At 45.4% G+C, this 18,233-nt stretch overlaps 1 long non-coding RNA gene across 1 annotated transcript; it reads left to right on the top strand.

The window, feature by feature from the left end:
- Positions 1 to 7,925: 7,925 nt before the first annotated feature.
- On the top strand, positions 7,926 to 12,555 carry LOC310763244. Its single transcript, XR_014548555.1, has 2 exons — positions 7,926 to 8,001; positions 11,391 to 12,555. It is a non-coding gene; the product is annotated as an uncharacterized lncRNA (long non-coding RNA).
- Positions 12,556 to 18,233: the final 5,678 nt, after the last annotated feature.

Here is an 18,233-nt window from a genome sequence, read left to right on the forward strand (position 1 = left end):
CAATTTTTTTTCAAAGTAATCCACTCGTCCTACAGAGATAAAACAAACTTAGCTCATGCTCAGGTGTTCTACATATAAACATTAGTACACATTCACAAAAAGCAACTATAATCCATTTCAGTATTCAGACCTGAGGGATGCAAAGAATTCAATAAGAAAATGAACCTAGTTTATTTCTGCATGAGGATTTTTTTAGTTCATTCAATATGACCTAAATACGTCCAAATTACAAAAAATGTCAACTCATGAGTGATCCAGCAGAACTAGGAAACAGCTCTCACCTTTGTCCCTAGCCCACCGGAGATCATCAACCAGTGCAACCAAGGCAGTTTCAGTCCCATGGTGAGGCCTGAATCCCGATTGGAAGGGATCCAAATGGTCCGCATCCTCCAGGCATGCTTGGAGTTGTTTGGCAACGACCCGCTCAATCACCTTGCCCAAGAATGGTAGATTTGAGACTGGGCGATAGTTGGCCATATTGGCCGGGTCTAAAGATTTTTTTTAAGAAGCTGTTTAATAACCACCTCTTTCAGCGGGTCTGGGAAGGCTCCCTCACAGAGGGAAGCATTCACCACCCTGCAGAGCCCATCGCCCAGCCCTTCCCGGCTTGCTTTTATCTGCCAGGATGAGCAAGGATCAAGGAGACAGGTGGTTGGTTTCACTTTTCCAAGCAGCCTGTCCACATCCTCGGAGGTAACAGATTGGAATTGATCCCATGTAACAAGACTAGACAGAACTCTAGCACTCTCCCGCCCTGGCCCAGCTCCCACGGTGGAGTCTACCTCCTTCTGAATCTGAGAGACTTTATCTGCAAAAAACTTTGCAAAAGCATTGCAGGAGATCTTGGGGTCCCTACCAGGCCCCGGTGGTGCAGGTGGTTCCTATACATTGCGAACCACCTGAAAAAGTCTCCTGCTGCTGTTTTCTGCAGATGCAATAGAGGCGGCGAAGAAGACCCTCTTTGCCGTTGCCATTGCCACTTGGTAGGCTCGATGTTGAGCTCTAGCCCGTGTCCGGTCTGATTCAGAATGAGTTTTCCGCCACCGGCGCTCTAGCCGTCTCAACGATTGTTTCATCATCCTCAGCTCTGGGGAAAACCACGGGGCTGTCTGGGCTCCATGCAATTGGAGAAGGCGCTTCGGAGCCAGACAGTCAATAGCCCTGGTTAACTCCGCATTCCAGCGGGCCATGAGGGAATCAGCTGAAAGGCCATCAACTTGGGATAAAACATCCCCTACCACTGTCTGGAAGCCAATTGGATCCATTAAGTAGCAGGGGCGGACCATCCGAATCGGTCCCACCTCCCTGCAGAGGGGAAGGGTCGTGGAGAAGTCCAGTTGCACCAGGAAGTGATCTGACCATGGCTGACTTCTTTTGTTTCGCTTTTAGTTAGTGTCAGATCACCAACATCCATAGAGGTAAACACCAAGTCTAAGGCATGTCCGCGGCTATGAGTTGGACCAAACTTATTCAGGGACATCCCCATGGAGGCCATGCTTTCCATGAAGTCCTGAACGGCCCCTTCTAAGGTTGTGTCGGCATGGATATTAAAATCCCCCTGGACAACCAAACTAGGTGTCTCCAGGAGCATATCCGCCATGACCTGAAGCAGCTAGGGCATGGAATCCTTGGTGCAGTGGGGAGGTCGGTACACCAAAAGGAATCCTGTACTGCCCCTATTGCCCAGCTTCCAGAACATGCACTCAGAAAACTGGGTCTTCCCAATAGGACGCCTGGTGCAGACTAATGACTTCCTAAAAATCACTAGCCCTCCCCGCCCACCTGACCTGGGTTGGTGTGCGTAAGAGAAACCTGGTGGGCAAGCAGTGGCAAGGACAGGCCCACCTGCTTCATCCAACCAGGTCTCTGTCACACATGCCAGGTCAAATCCTCCATCCACAATCAGGTCGTGGATGGCAGTGGTTTTATTCATCATTGACCTAGCATTGCACAGCAACACTTTCAGGTCATGTGGGTTTCCCTTGCTGATTCCAGAATCCTTCCGGTCAGGACAAGACCTGGAGGCAGGGATAGTCCTCAATTAACAACTAAACCTGCCTCCTCGGTAATGACATGATCTGGTCTTAGCATAACTCCTCCGCCTGCCCGTGATCACTGAGATCGGGTGTCCCAATACATCCCCCCCTGTGGAACCTGCCCCAGCCATTCTTTTGGCTGAGGCCCACTCCCAGGCAGCCCTGACCCTTCCCCTTAAAAAGCAAAATACAAACTATATAGTAATTTAACAGAATAAAAAATAAAAACAAAGCAAGAAACAATTATGTTAAATTAAACTACTCCCCACCCTGACTAAATACTTATCCCACCCCAAGCAGAAATAAAATAATAAAATAATATAATATTATAAAAAAACCCCACCATTTAAGGTGCAGCAAATTAAAAGCACTTAAAACATTTAAAACCATTTTTGTCACTTGCTGCAGGGACAAGGCAACTTCCTCACCCTCTGTTAAACTGACCATCTCCGCAGTGGCCGTTGGAGGGAGAGAAAGCAAAGGAGCCTACCTGCCTGCCTTCCTTCCTCCCCCTGTCCCCCCCCCCCAGCCTTCACTTTCGCACCTCTTTGTTCCTGTGAGGAGAAGCCACAGCCGCACTCCCTCTCTCTGTCTCTCTCTGTCTCTCTCTGTTTCTACACGGCACAGCTCTTTTCTATGCTTCTCCTCCTCTTCACCACCTCAGTGCCTCGCTCACCCCCCCAACTTGGGCACACAGAGCCCACGGCAGAAGAGCACTGTGGGCTCTTCTGCTACGGGCAGCTCTGCACAAGTTTGGGGCAAGTGTTGATCGAGGAAGCGAGCCAGAAGGAAGCTCTCTGGCTTGCACCTCTGTTTAAATAGCCCCCCCAGTCAGCGGATTGGCTGGCTGGAACTTTGACGTGGCTGGGTCCTCCAGTGCTGCTTGCTGCCATGGCGCTCACCATGTTGCCTCACTGGAAGTCCCCAGGCATAAATCTGGGGACATTAATTAAAATCTAGGGACATTCCGGGGACAGATTTTGTCCGGGGACAGATTGGTGAATCTGGGGACTGTCCCCAGGAACTGGGGACATCTGGTAACCCTATTTTAGGATAAATGTTAAATTGGTAAAGGCTAAGGCAAAGAAATGTAAAGAGAAAGATGGAGATTTTACTATATGTGGTGGAATTGTGATAAAGTAAAAGCATTTGGGGAACTGATCTACAATGAGTTAAAAAAGATGTTTAGATATACCTTCCCCAAAAAACCAGAAGCATTTTTGCTGGGTTTGATAGGAGAGGAAATTGCAAAGGTAGATCAAAGATTATTTATGTACGCCACGACAGCGGTGAACCTTATTAGCCCCAAAGCGGAAATTGCAGGAATTACTAACGATTGAGGAGTGGCAGATGAATATGGTGGACTATGTGAAATTAGCCAAGCTAACCAGTAGAATCCAGAACCAAGATGACCAAAAAATTCAGAGACTGGAATAAATTTATTTGGTATATGAATAATTACTGTAAAAATGTGAAGACAGTAGCGGGATTGAAAAACCCTGCAATGAAAATTTTAAAAACTTTTAAGACCAAAGAGACAGAGTTGATTATAAGGATACAAAGGTCAGAAGTCAAAAAAGACTCTCCTCCTGCAAAAGAGGGGAGTGGTTGTGGGCGGGAGCCGGTCTCCCTCTCAAGCAGGGGGCGTTAGCCCCCTGCTTCCCACTCACCTGGCTGGCACCCACGCCCACTGACAGGCACCCAACCAGGTGCCTTCAAGGGGGCGTGTACAGCAGCGTAAATTGCTGCGGCGCCAGCCTCCCGGCCTCACTCTTCATCGTCCCGTCGCGAGTTACCCACCCTCCACTCCCTTAGAGCTCAGGGTCTCAGTTTTCTTTTGGCCTTGCTATGGACCTTAGGTTGGTCGCCCTGGTTGTCCAGGGGGCCTGGTAGGAATTTTTCCATTTGGCATTAGGCTTTTTGGTTTTTTCGCCTACCTCGTAGCAATCGTCACAACTTTCGTGGTATTGGTGGGTAGGTTAGGCATTGGAATAATGTGTTGTGGTGTGTGGAAGGGCTAGGTGTGGCCATCGCCTATGCATTCAATTTTTGGGTATTCCGTTAAAGGAATCCGGTGGTTGTGTATTCTGTCCGATGCCTGCGTGGCGGGAGGCCATGGCACGACCCTCGGTGACATCAGGGGAGAGCTTATAGTTGGATTAGCATCAACAGGCTCCACCTACTGGTGTGTGGAGTGCCTCAGGGTGCGATACTCTTCCCAATGCTTTTAAACATCTTTATGTGCCCCCTCGCCCAGCTTGTCTGGAGTTTTGGGTTGGGCTGCCATCAGTATGCTGATGACACCCAACTCTATCTGTTGATGGATGGCCATCCTGACTCAGCCCCAGACACACTGATCAGATGTTTGGAAGCTGTGGCTGGATGGTTACGTGGGAACCGGTTGAAGTTAAATCCTTCGAAGACAGAGGTCCTTTGGCTGGGTTGGGATGATATGGGATTGGGGGGGGCAACTCCCATCTCTTGCGGGGGCGCAATTAGTGCCAGCACTGTCTGTTAAGAGTTTGGGTGTAATCTTCTACACCTCCCTCTCCATGGAGGCGCAGATTGCAGCTATAACAAAGCTGGCATTTTTTAATCTCTGCCAAGCAAAGCAGTTGGCTCCTTACTTCTCTCGCCCTGACCTAGCCACTGTGATCCACGTGATGGTCACCTCAAGACTGGATTATTGTAACTCGCTGTATGTGGGGCTGCCCTTGAGACTAACCCAGAAACTCCAGCGGGTGCAGAATGCTGTGGCGAGACTCCTTACGGGGTCCTCGCTGCGGGATCACATCCACCCAGTTCTATACCAGCTGCACTGGCTCCCGTGGAGTACAGGATCAGGTTTAAGGTGCTGGTTTTAACCTTTAAAGCCCTACACGGCCTAGGACCTTCGTACCTATGGGACCACCTCCTGTTATGTCCCACAGAGGACCTTACGGTCTTCAAACAAAAACATCCTGGAGGTCCCAGGCCACAGAGAAGCTAGGCTGGCCTCAACCAGGGCAAGGGCTTTTTAGGTTGTGGCTCCGATCTGGTGGAATGCTCTGTCACAAGAGACTAGGGCCCTGCGGGACTTGACATCTTTCCACAGGGCCTGCAAGACAGAGCTGTTCCACCAGGCCTTTGGCCAAAGCACAGCCTGACCCCCTCCTTTGGTAATTCTTCACAGAACTCTAGCCCAATGGTTGCCATCAAATTGGTTTGAACTGATTTTATAATGAATTGATTTTAGAATGCTGTATTATTTTACTGTTGTTAGCCTGAGCCCAGCTTCAGCTGTGAAGGGCAGGATATAAATAAAATATTATTATTATTATCATAGGTCACATTTAACAGCAGGGTGGGGCCGCCTACCTGTCAATTACCTGAGGTAACAATGGAGGATTTCAAAGCATGTTGCAAGTTGCAGCAAGTCCCTCCCTTTACTGTTAGTTGGGGATTCTGATGCAAACCTCTTGCTGATTTGTTTTCCCAAGTCTTTCAATGAAAACGCCTCTCTGAGCTGCAATCTCAGCTGGTTAGTAGGTGGGAATCTTTGGAGAAAGTGTGTGGGCCAACCTGGGTCCCCTGGCAGAATAAGGTTGTCTTGCGGAGTGAAAGTTCCTGATCTCTGCAATATATTTCACTTCTGCACAAGGGGTTACCTGAGCTACTTATCCATGTAATCTAGCTGCCGGGAGCAGAAAGGAAAATTACATGACAAAAGATTACATGACAAAAGAAATTTGCAGCCCATAAATTAAATGGGAATTACTTCCAAGTAAGTGTAAATTAGACAACTCCTAAGTGGCAGTATATCTCACCATCATTCTCACAACAGCAAGTCAGTTAAGAATGAATAGTCTAGAAAAACTTCAAAAGCTGAAATGATACCAGTGGCTTTTTAATGGCTTTGCAAATCTTTCTTTGGATGTTTACAACATTGTTCTGCTCCCTAAAGGGAGGAGGTTAAACATTATTGCATAGCCTGAGTTACAGCATGACTATTGATTCATTCACTAATCCCTGTTTATGCCCCGGGCCATGATCTTTTTACATGGCTACTATTATAAGCGCTTATGCACCGACACTGGATGCCGATGCAGACATCAAAGAAAAAAATTAGGCTCAGCTGGATACTGTCCTGTCAGAGAATGAATACAACTTAAAAACAAGATTAAAATACAACATTAAATTATCGAAACATTAAAATATTAAAATGCAGCCTCATCACAGGAGGAGAAAGGAAAAAGGAAAAAAAAGAGGGGGAGGGAATCAAATTGGCTCCAAGCCAAAGGCCAGGTAGAACAACTCTGTCTTACAGGCCCTGCGGAAAGAAATCAGATCCTGCAGGGCCCTGGTCTCATGAGGCAGAGTGTTCCACCAGGCCGGAGCCAGTGTTGAAAAGGCCCTGGCTCTGGTTGAAGCTAATCTAACTTCCTTAGGGCCCAGGACCACTAGGGTGTTGCTATTTATGGACCTTGAGGCTCTCCGTGGGGCGTATCGGAAAAGACGGTCCCGTAGGTACAAGGCAAAAGCTCATCTCCCAGCCTAGAGGAATCTACAGATAGCCTTTCAGAGATTGCAGGTCAGCCTTTGAGTATTCCCGATGGTTTTCGGCCTTCTAGGGGGACAGTGGACATGATTTTCACCACTTGACAGCTTGAAGAAAAATGCAGAGAGCAAAACCAACCCCTGTATATGGCGTTTATTGACCTGACTAAGGCTTTCAACACTGTAAATCATAATACTCTGTGAACTGTCCTTCTGAAAATTGGCTGCCCAGATAAATTTGTGAACATCATTCAGCTCCTCCATGATAATATGACAGCAACAATCGCAGATAACAATGGCTCTCAAAGTGAACCATTAACAGTGGGATCAGGTGTTAAACAAGGTTGTGTTATTGTCCCAACTCTATTCATTATTTTCATTGCCATGATTCTACACTTTGTCAAAGGGAAACTCCCCACTGGAGTAGAAATCATCTGTTGAATAGATGGAAAGCACTTTAATGAGCAGGCTGAAAGCAAAGTCATAGAGCTTCAGTATGCTAATGACAACGTAGTGTGCGCACGCTCAGAGGATGACCTCCAAACCATCCTAAATATCTTCGCAGAAGGTTATGAAAAACTTGGCCTATCACTGAACATCCAAAAAACCAAGTGCTGCACCAAGTACAAAATAACCCCTCTGCAGCACCACAGATCCAACTCAATGGTGCAATGTTGGAAAATGTTGATCACTTCTCCTACCTCGGCAGTTATCTTTCCACAAGGGCTGACACTGATGCCGAAATCCAGCATCGCCTGAGCTCTGCGAGTGCGACTTTCTCCAGATTGAAGCGCAGAGTGTTTGAAGACTGGGACATTCGCAGAGAAACCAAAATGCTTGTTTACAAAGGTTTTGTAGTACCAACCTTACTGTATGTTTGTGAAACATGGACTACTTATAAATGGCATCTCCAACTCCTTAAGTGGCTCAGTGCTGCTGTACCCAAGGATTGCTTCTCTCCATATGAGCTAACCCAGATGGCACAGTCATCATCTGAGGCCCTTCTACATGTGCCCTCTTCCACAAGAGGTCTGGAAGATGGAAACACGAGAATGAGCCTTTTCTGTGGCAAATCCCCAATTGTGGAATGCTCTCCCCAGGGTGGCGCATCTGATGGCTTTATTAGGTATCTTTAGACACCAGACAAAAACTTTCCTCTTCTTCCAGGCTTTTGGCTAATTACACCTCTTTTAAACTGGGTGGGGAAGGAGGGAAATTGTTGCTTTTTTATGTTATGTATATTGTAAACTGAACTGTGATCCTTGGATGTAGGGCAGTATAGAAATATAATTAATGAATAAATATAACGATAATTCCCCCATTTTATTTTTCAAAATATGGTACATCTCTTTTTCAGGGTTTGAAGAGTGGGAAGTTCAAAGCCTTTGACTGGGGTAGCAAGGAAGAAAACATGGCTCACTACAATCAGGTCAGAATTTCCCACTAATTGCATGCATATCTCTCTCTCTCTCTCTCTCTGTGTGTGTGTTTATATGAGGGTAGATACTGGTACAGGGCAAGCAGCCTGAGAAGGAGTTCAATGCCAGCTGTGGTTGGCTGAACTGCTTCAAAGGTTGCTTCAATTTGAAGAAAATCCCCAGCACAGGCTGCTGAAGAGGCTGTTGCAGCAGAAGGAGTATCTTCAAGAGCAGGTTTTCAACACAGACAAGATGGGCCTGTTCTGGAAGAAGATGCCTGAGGAGACCTACATTGCCAAAGCAGAGCAGTTAGCCCTTTGATTTAAAGCTGTGAAGGATTAACACGATGGATACTGATCTGCTTTCTCCAAGAAGCTGCTCAAACATCTGATTAGTGTTCTGTACTCTAAACAGAAGCTTATAAAGGAGGAACTCTCTGCACTGGACAACTCTGTCAGGAATCACCCAGCTTGGCAAGAGTTCCACAATGAAAAAAACAAACCATTTACCACTCTCAACTGGAATTACTAAAAAAACAGAAAAACAAAAAACTCTCTAACCTTCCCAACCTACAGGCTACTAATCAAAATAACAAGATCAACAATATTGTCAATCTCTCTCAGCAAACACTCAGCCCAGCTGAGGAATCAGCCCTTTCACACGGACTATCATTCTGCCCTGCCAAATCCCCACACATGATTCAGTTCTGCAGAGACTTGGAAGCATTTTTCCGCTGTTTACGCCTGAAGGAGTACTTTCAACACACACAAGGACAAGACAAAGTAGAACAAACAACATCTCCACAACACAACATCTCTCAGCCTACTGGGGAACAACCACCACCCTCCCAACACATTAATGAACAGAACATTGACCACCAGCTACCACCGAATAAATGCTACACAAAAAGGGACTCCACATGGACCCCTCCTGATGAATGCAATACCACACTAGATCTGTACATCAATTCCTTCTGCCACAGAATCCAAATGGATGTGACCAGAAAACACCATTGCTTACAACAAAATCTTAACCATGCTGAAAGGAGAGCCATAGATAATCTCAGGAACAACCCAGACATTATGATTAAAGAGGCGGAGAAGGGTGGAGCTGTCATCACCATGAACAAAACTGATTATATCCAGGAGGCTCACAGACAACTTTCCAGTACCGCCTTTTACATAAAATTGGACTAACACACCAGTGGAACCTAGACCAGGAACTTTCTATCTTCTACCTAAAATACACAAACCAGGAAATCCAGGACACCCCATCATCTCAGGTATTGGCACTATTACAGTGGGTGCTTCCGGTTATATGGACTCTTTTCTGAAACCGTATGCCATCAGTGCTCCCAGCTATGTACATGACACCACAGATTTTCTGAGGAAAATACAATTTTTGAATAATCTTCCTAACAATACTATACTAGCCACTATGGATGTGGAATCTCTTTATACCAACATCCCACACAATGATGGTTTGCAAGCCATAAGGAACACCATTTCAGATAAAATCACAGTGGACTTTGCTACCAAGCTCTGCCATTTTGTCCTTACCCACAACCACTTCAAATTTAGTGATGACCTGTTCCTCCAGATCAGTGGCACAGCAATGGGCCCCACAGTATGTCAACATCTTCATGGCAGATTTGGAACAACGTTTCCTAACCTCCTACCCACTCAAACCTCTCTTGTACCTGCGATACATTGACGATATTTTTATTATCTGGACACATGGTCAACAGACCCTGGACACCTTCCACCAGACATTCAATGGCTTTCACCCCACCATCAACATAACTATGAACCAATCTATGCAATAAATACATTTTTTGGACACTACTATAAAAATACAAGATGGGTGTATAGATACCACCTTATACTATAAATCAACTGACCAACAAACATATCTACATGCTTCTAGCTACCATCCCAAACATCCCAAACAATCCATTGTATATAGCCAGGCCCTACATCACAGCAACATCTGCTTCAACTCTACAAACAGAGATTCTCACCCAAGAGATCTACAGCAAACCTTTTTAGAACTAGAATATCTGCCTGATGAAGTTAAACAACAGATCAACAGAGGCAGACCCATAGAAAACTTGATGCAAGACAGACTCAAAAAAGAAAATAACAGAACACTACTAGTAATCACATACAGCTCCCAAGCTAAAACAGTTCAACGCATCCTCAGAGATCTATAACCTCTCCTAGATAATGATAGTTCTCTTTCTCAAGCTCTGGGAGAAGACCTTTCATTGCTTACAGACAGCCACCCAATCTTAAACAACTTCTCACCCATAATAATACAGCAACAAGACTTAACATGGACACTGGTACCAGAGCCTGCAATAAACCCAGATGCCAACTTTGCACCCGGACAACACCATTACTGGCTCCAACAACATCAAACATACCATCTCAGGACTATGTAATTGCTCATCTTCTAACATTGTGTATGCTATCAAATGCCAACAGTGCCCTTCAGCTCTCTATATTGGACAAACAGACCAAACCCTACACCAAAGGGTAAATGGACATAAATCTGACATCAGGAATCACAAGGCAGAGAAACCAATAGGAGAACACTTCAATCTCCCAGGACATTCTATACAAGATCTCAAAGTAGCTGTCATATTACAAAAGAATTTCAGAAATAGACTGGAAAGAGAAGTTGCTGAATTATAACTTATTACCAAACTTAAAACCACGGAGAGACCTGGTCTGAATAGAGACATTGGATTCTTATCTCATTATACATGATAAAGCTATTTTTGGCCATCTCATCCCTTGCTTTTTCCTGTAAGACTAACTGCAGTCATTAACAGTCATCAACTGGTTTACCACACCTATCAGCCAATCACCCATTCCCACCACCCTTCTGAGTAATACCCCTCCCCACCTTCTCACTATATATGAGAGTCTGGTGACTTCTGTTTCAGTGTATCTGAAGAAGTGTGCATGCACACGAAAGCTCATACCAATAACTAACTTAGTTGGTCTCTATGGACCTACTGGAAGGAATTTTTTTATTTTGCATCATTTTGCATTGAGCAGGCAGTGGATGCCATCAAGCCCGAAACTGGAAATGGATGCTGGTGCAACCTGTGGAAGGAATGTGTTCACAATTTTAAGTGATTTCAAGGAATTGTCCAAAGCCGGTTGGAGACTATGTATATTAACCAGGAAAGTGCACAATTTCCTCTTCATGGATGATGTGCACATTCTCTATGATGCCTTGCAAATCTGCACAACATCCAGTTGTTATGCACATTAACAGCTCAACTTATATTCCCCATAACGTGTGTGTGTGTTTGCTTTGATCATGAAGTTTCTGCAAAGTCCTAACTTACAAACTATTTTTTAACCTGTTATTTCCCCCTCTCTTTTAGGAAACAGCACCTTCCTATGATATTAAAAAAATGACTGCTCCAACAGCTCTCTGGAATGGTGGGAATGACTGGGTTTCAACCCCAAAGAATATTGCCCGGTGGTTGCCTCAGGTCTCAAACTTAGTTTACCACAAGATGATTCCTGACTGGCAACACACAGATTTCTTCTTGGGCCTTGATGCTCCACAGCGCTTGTATGTAGAGATAATTGAGTTTATGCAGAATTATGAGTGAGTTTGGGATCCTGAAATAGTCCTCCAAGAAACCATCACCATCAGTCTATGATGATGATGACGACGACGACAACGACAACTATAACTACTACAATTTTTTTAAAAATTCACCTTGGGGAAAATTCCCTATGTTTGTTCACACAAAATAATCCCTTTGGAAATAACATTTTTGAACTGATCATTATTTAAATCCATGCATTTTTAATGGAGGTGTTGAGACATAACTCAAGTGACTTCTAAAAACAGTAGTCATGAAGAAAGGAACTCTGATCTTTCCAAACTTTGTTTTGCAGTGTGGGGTGGAGACAAGTTCTTTGCTAACATCTGTGGAATTGGCAATATGAAAACATGCTTTGGGTGGTATTGAACTAAGTTTTATGCAGAGTAGATCTGTTGAAATTAATGAACATGACTAAGTTGAATGCCATCCCCACTGCCCATCACAGAATTAGGAAGACATTCAGATGGATGAAAGCAACTAGGTATGTCACACTTACTGGAAGACTGGAACCTTGAGACCAAGCACAATTGGAAGTGACTTTCAATACCTGCACTGATGTCAGCTCCTAGTTGCTGGAATGCTGATTCTCAGGATGTATTAGACTACTGTCCTCGGTGGACCTTAGCTCAGTAGTAGAGAACTTGCTTCACCCCAGGGAGGTTCCATGTTCTACCTGTAGTATCTCCAGGGAGGGGCAGGAAAGAGACATTTTGGAAACCCTGGAGAACTGCTGCCAGTCAGTGTAGAGCAGTGGGGGGGAGTGGATCTCATCAGCAGGCTGGAATGTTATCTCCTCCAACTTTCAATCACCTGATGTCACAATGATGTGAGGTGATCCATTTTATTTGTTTTACTTTATGCACAATCAGGTGCTTGTGATGACTTGCAAAGCTCCATGTGTAACAGTAATCAATAAACACACAAGACATAACCAGCTGTACTTTTGAATAAATAAGGTATAATATTCATTGTATCAAATTGTAGATTTCAACGGAAGTCTCATAAAGTTCAATGGAAAAAAGCAGAAGACCCAGTGGATCAGTTCCTTCTCTAGTCAGTTCATGCATAAGGTTCATACATGTATAAGTATCTATTCCACCTGTTTGTTCATTGAGTCCAATAATCCACATGAAGGGTTGTTACAGTTCCACAGAATCCTTTCACAGAGTCTAAGACAAGGATTTCTGGAATATTAACCTTGTTTCACCATCCTAGGCTTCATCAGTAGAACAGGCTCTAGGTAATGCAAATAAATACAACATTGTAATCTCACATATTTTTTACAGCAAAAATAATATAGAAAACCATAAACAATTGTATATACCATATGTAATATTACAGGACAGTGGATCTTATAGCATAGTAGTGGTGCAGTAAGCAGTGACTGCTACAAAGCAGGATTATATGGACGAGCACAATAACGGTTTGAGTAACAGGTGTTGGCAATCCACAGATACAAAATTTCTTTCTTAAAGTGACCCATATGGCACAACAGAAGTAAAGCAATCCATGCTCAGATGTTATACATGTAAACTCATACATAAATGTAATCAATTTTCAGATCTAAAGTAATAGCAGTCCACAGATACAATTTTTTTTTCAAAGTAATCCACTCGTCCTACAGAGATAAAACAAACTTAGCTCATGCTCAGGTGTTCTACATATAAACATTAGTACACATTCACAAAAAGCAACTATAATCCATTTCAGTATTCAGACCTGAGGGATGCAAAGAATTCAATAAGAAAATGAACCTAGTTTATTTCTGCATGAGGATTTTTTTAGTTCATTCAATATGACCTAAATACGTCCAAATTACAAAAAATGTCAACTCATGAGTGATCCAGCAGAACTAGGAAACAGCTCTCACCTTTGTCCCTAGCCCACCGGAGATCATCAACCAGTGCAACCAAGGCAGTTTCAGTCCCATGGTGAGGCCTGAATCCCGATTGGAAGGGATCCAAATGGTCCGCATCCTCCAGGCATGCTTGGAGTTGTTTGGCAACGACCCGCTCAATCACCTTGCCCAAGAATGGTAGATTTGAGACTGGGCGATAGTTGGCCATATTGGCCGGGTCTAAAGATTTTTTTTAAGAAGCTGTTTAATAACCACCTCTTTCAGCGGGTCTGGGAAGGCTCCCTCACAGAGGGAAGCATTCACCACCCTGCAGAGCCCATCGCCCAGCCCTTCCCGGCTTGCTTTTATCTGCCAGGATGAGCAAGGATCAAGGAGACAGGTGGTTGGTTTCACTTTTCCAAGCAGCCTGTCCACATCCTCGGAGGTAACAGATTGGAATTGATCCCATGTAACAAGACTAGACAGAACTCTAGCACTCTCCCGCCCTGGCCCAGCTCCCACGGTGGAGTCTACCTCCTTCTGAATCTGAGAGACTTTATCTGCAAAAAACTTTGCAAAAGCATTGCAGGAGATCTTGGGGTCCCTACCAGGCCCCGGTGGTGCAGGTGGTTCCTATACATTGCGAACCACCTGAAAAAGTCTCCTGCTGCTGTTTTCTGCAGATGCAATAGAGGCGGCGAAGAAGACCCTCTTTGCCGTTGCCATTGCCACTTGGTAGGCTCGATGTTGAGCTCTAGCCCGTGTCCGGTCTGATTCAGAATGAGTTTTCCGCCACCGGCGCTCTAGCCGTCTCAACGATTGTTTCATCATCCTCAGCTCTGGGGAAAACCACGGGGCTGTCTGGGCTCCATGCAATTGGAGAAGGCGCTTCGGAGCCAGACAGTCAATAGCCCTGGTTAACTCCGCATTCCAGCGGGCCATGAGGGAATCAGCTGAAAGGCCATCAACTTGGGATAAAACATCCCCTACCACTGTCTGGAAGCCAATTGGATCCATTAAGTAGCAGGGGCGGACCATCCGAATCGGTCCCACCTCCCTGCAGAGGGGAAGGGTCGTGGAGAAGTCCAGTTGCACCAGGAAGTGATCTGACCATGGCTGACTTCTTTTGTTTCGCTTTTAGTTAGTGTCAGATCACCAACATCCATAGAGGTAAACACCAAGTCTAAGGCATGTCCGCGGCTATGAGTTGGACCAAACTTATTCAGGGACATCCCCATGGAGGCCATGCTTTCCATGAAGTCCTGAACGGCCCCTTCTAAGGTTGTGTCGGCATGGATATTAAAATCCCCCTGGACAACCAAACTAGGTGTCTCCAGGAGCATATCCGCCATGACCTGAAGCAGCTAGGGCATGGAATCCTTGGTGCAGTGGGGAGGTCGGTACACCAAAAGGAATCCTGTACTGCCCCTATTGCCCAGCTTCCAGAACATGCACTCAGAAAACTGGGTCTTCCCAATAGGACGCCTGGTGCAGACTAATGACTTCCTAAAAATCACTAGCCCTCCCCGCCCACCTGACCTGGGTTGGTGTGCGTAAGAGAAACCTGGTGGGCAAGCAGTGGCAAGGACAGGCCCACCTGCTTCATCCAACCAGGTCTCTGTCACACATGCCAGGTCAAATCCTCCATCCACAATCAGGTCGTGGATGGCAGTGGTTTTATTCATCATTGACCTAGCATTGCACAGCAACACTTTCAGGTCATGTGGGTTTCCCTTGCTGATTCCAGAATCCTTCCGGTCAGGACAAGACCTGGAGGCAGGGATAGTCCTCAATTAACAACTAAACCTGCCTCCTCGGTAATGACATGATCTGGTCTTAGCATAACTCCTCCGCCTGCCCGTGATCACTGAGATCGGGTGTCCCAATACATCCCCCCCTGTGGAACCTGCCCCAGCCATTCTTTTGGCTGAGGCCCACTCCCAGGCAGCCCTGACCCTTCCCCTTAAAAAGCAAAATACAAACTATATAGTAATTTAACAGAATAAAAAATAAAAACAAAGCAAGAAACAATTATGTTAAATTAAACTACTCCCCACCCTGACTAAATACTTATCCCACCCCAAGCAGAAATAAAATAATAAAATAATATAATATTATAAAAAAACCCCACCATTTAAGGTGCAGCAAATTAAAAGCACTTAAAACATTTAAAACCATTTTTGTCACTTGCTGCAGGGACAAGGCAACTTCCTCACCCTCTGTTAAACTGACCATCTCCGCAGTGGCCGTTGGAGGGAGAGAAAGCAAAGGAGCCTACCTGCCTGCCTTCCTTCCTCCCCCTGTCCCCCCCCCCAGCCTTCACTTTCGCACCTCTTTGTTCCTGTGAGGAGAAGCCACAGCCGCACTCCCTCTCTCTGTCTCTCTCTGTCTCTCTCTGTCTCTCCACGGCACAGCTCTTTTCTATGCTTCTCCTCCTCTTCACCACCTCAGTGCCTCGCTCACCCCCCCAACTTGGGCACACAGAGCCCACGGCAGAAGAGCACTGTGGGCTCTTCTGCTACGGGCAGCTCTGCACAAGTTTGGGGCAAGTGTTGATCGAGGAAGCGAGCCAGAAGGAAGCTCTCTGGCTTGCACCTCTGTTTAAATAGCCCCCCCAGTCAGCGGATTGGCTGGCTGGAACTTTGACGTGGCCGGGTCCTCCAGTGCTGCTTGCTGCCATGGCGCTCACCATGTTGCCTCACTGGAAGTCCCCAGGCATAAATCTGGGGACATTAATTAAAATCTAGGGACATTCCGGGGACAGATTTTGTCCGGGGACAGATTGGTGAATCTGGGGACTGCCCCCAGGAACTGGGGACATCTGGTAACCCTATTTTAGGATAAATGTTAAATTGGTAAAGGCTAAGGCAAAGAAATGTAAAGAGAAAGATGGAGATTTTACTATATGTGGTGGACTTCTGATAAAGTAAAAGCATTTGGGGAACTGATCTACAATGAGTTAAAAAAGATGTTTAGATATACCTTCCCCAAAAAACCAGAAGCATTTTTGCTGGGTTTGATAGGAGAGGAAATTGCAAAGGTAGATCAAAGATTATTTATGTACGCCACGACAGCGGTGAACCTTATTAGCCCCAAAGCGGAAATTGCAGGAATTACTAACGATTGAGGAGTGGCAGATGAATATGATGGACTATGTGAAATTAGCCAAGCTAACCAGTAGAATCCAGAACCAAGATGACCAAAAAATTCAGAGACTGGAATAAATTTATTTGGTATATGAATAATTACTGTAAAAATGTGAAGACAGAAGCGGGATTGAAAAACCCTGCAATGAAAATTTTAAAAACTTTTAAGACCAAAGAGACAGAGTTGATTATAAGGATACAAAGGTCAGAAGTCAAAAAAGACTCTCCTCCTGCAAAAGAGGGGAGTGGTTGTGGGCGGGAGCCGGTCTCCACCTCAAGCAGGGGGCGTTAGCCCCCTGCTTCCCACTCACCTGGCTGGCACCCACGCCCACTGACAGGCACCCAACCAGGTGCCTTCAAGGGGGCGTGTACAGCAGCGTAAATTGCTGCGGCGCCAGCCTCCCGGCCTCACTCTTCATCGTCCCGTCGCGAGTTACCCACCCTCCACTCCCTTAGAGCTCAGGGTCTCAGTTTTCTTTTGGCCTTGCTATGGACCTTAGGTTGGTCGCCCTGGTTGTCCAGGGGGCCTGGTAGGAATTTTTCCATTTGGCATTAGGCTTTTTGGTTTTTTCGCCTACCTCGTAGCAATCGTCACAACTTTCGTGGTATTGGTGGGTAGGTTAGGCATTGGAATAATGTGTTGTGGTGTGTGGAAGGGCTAGGTGTGGCCATCGCCTATGCCTTCAATTTTTGGGTATTCCGTTAAAGGAATCCGGTGGTTGTGTATTCTGTCCGATGCCTGCGTGGCGGGAGGCCATGGCACGACCCTCGGTGACATCAGGGGAGAGCTTATAGTTGGATTAGCATCAACAGGCTCCACCTACTGGTGAATAAACCCCCCCGTTTTAGACTCACCCCTCTCCGAGTGGGTGGAGTCAGCTGATGTAATCCAATGCCTAAGCCAATACCTTTTCACTTGCTGTAATCAATAAAGTTGTGGCTTTTTCTTGCCCATTAACCTTATATCACGTGTCCTTGTGTTTTCATTCCACTATGCGGTGAACGGGTCCTCGAACCACAATTTAAGTGCAGTATAAAGACCTGAAAATAAAATAAAAAAATGGTTGAAGGGATGGAGGGAAGTCACAAGCTCGGCAGAGCAAAAAGTATATTTGTTTGTTATTGGAATGTTGGAAATACTGTGTTAAAAAAGTAATATTTTTTTTTTAAAAAAGCAAGAGGAAATTAATGAGAACAAGATAATATTTATGGATTATTACAAAAATGGAACTGTGTGAGAATACTGATACGTTTTAAAGCACTGGGCTTCCACTGAATCGCAATTAGGGCTATGCTTTTGAAGAACTACCATAGCTTTGGTGGGGTGCCAGATCGTTAGTGGCTGAGTGTTGGATGAGAAAGATAAGTTGGAGACCTGACTTCTTAAACATTTGACTTGACTTCCAAAGCACTGCTTCTGATTGGCTGCAGAATTGGAAGCCACAGAAGCCCCGTCAGGCATTCAACTTTGGAAATAACGCTCGAAAACTGGAACACTCACTTCCGGTTTTCAATCATTCAGGAGCCGAAAAGTTTGACTCCCAAGGTGTTTGGGAGCTGAGGTAGGACTGTACATCTATTTTAACCTCATGTAAGAGGAATGACGGAGGGCTGAAATTTTGAACA

Source organism: Podarcis filfolensis (assembly GCF_964270895.1).
Source record: "Podarcis filfolensis genome assembly, chromosome: 5".
Lineage (NCBI taxonomy): Eukaryota > Metazoa > Chordata > Lepidosauria > Squamata > Lacertidae > Podarcis > Podarcis filfolensis.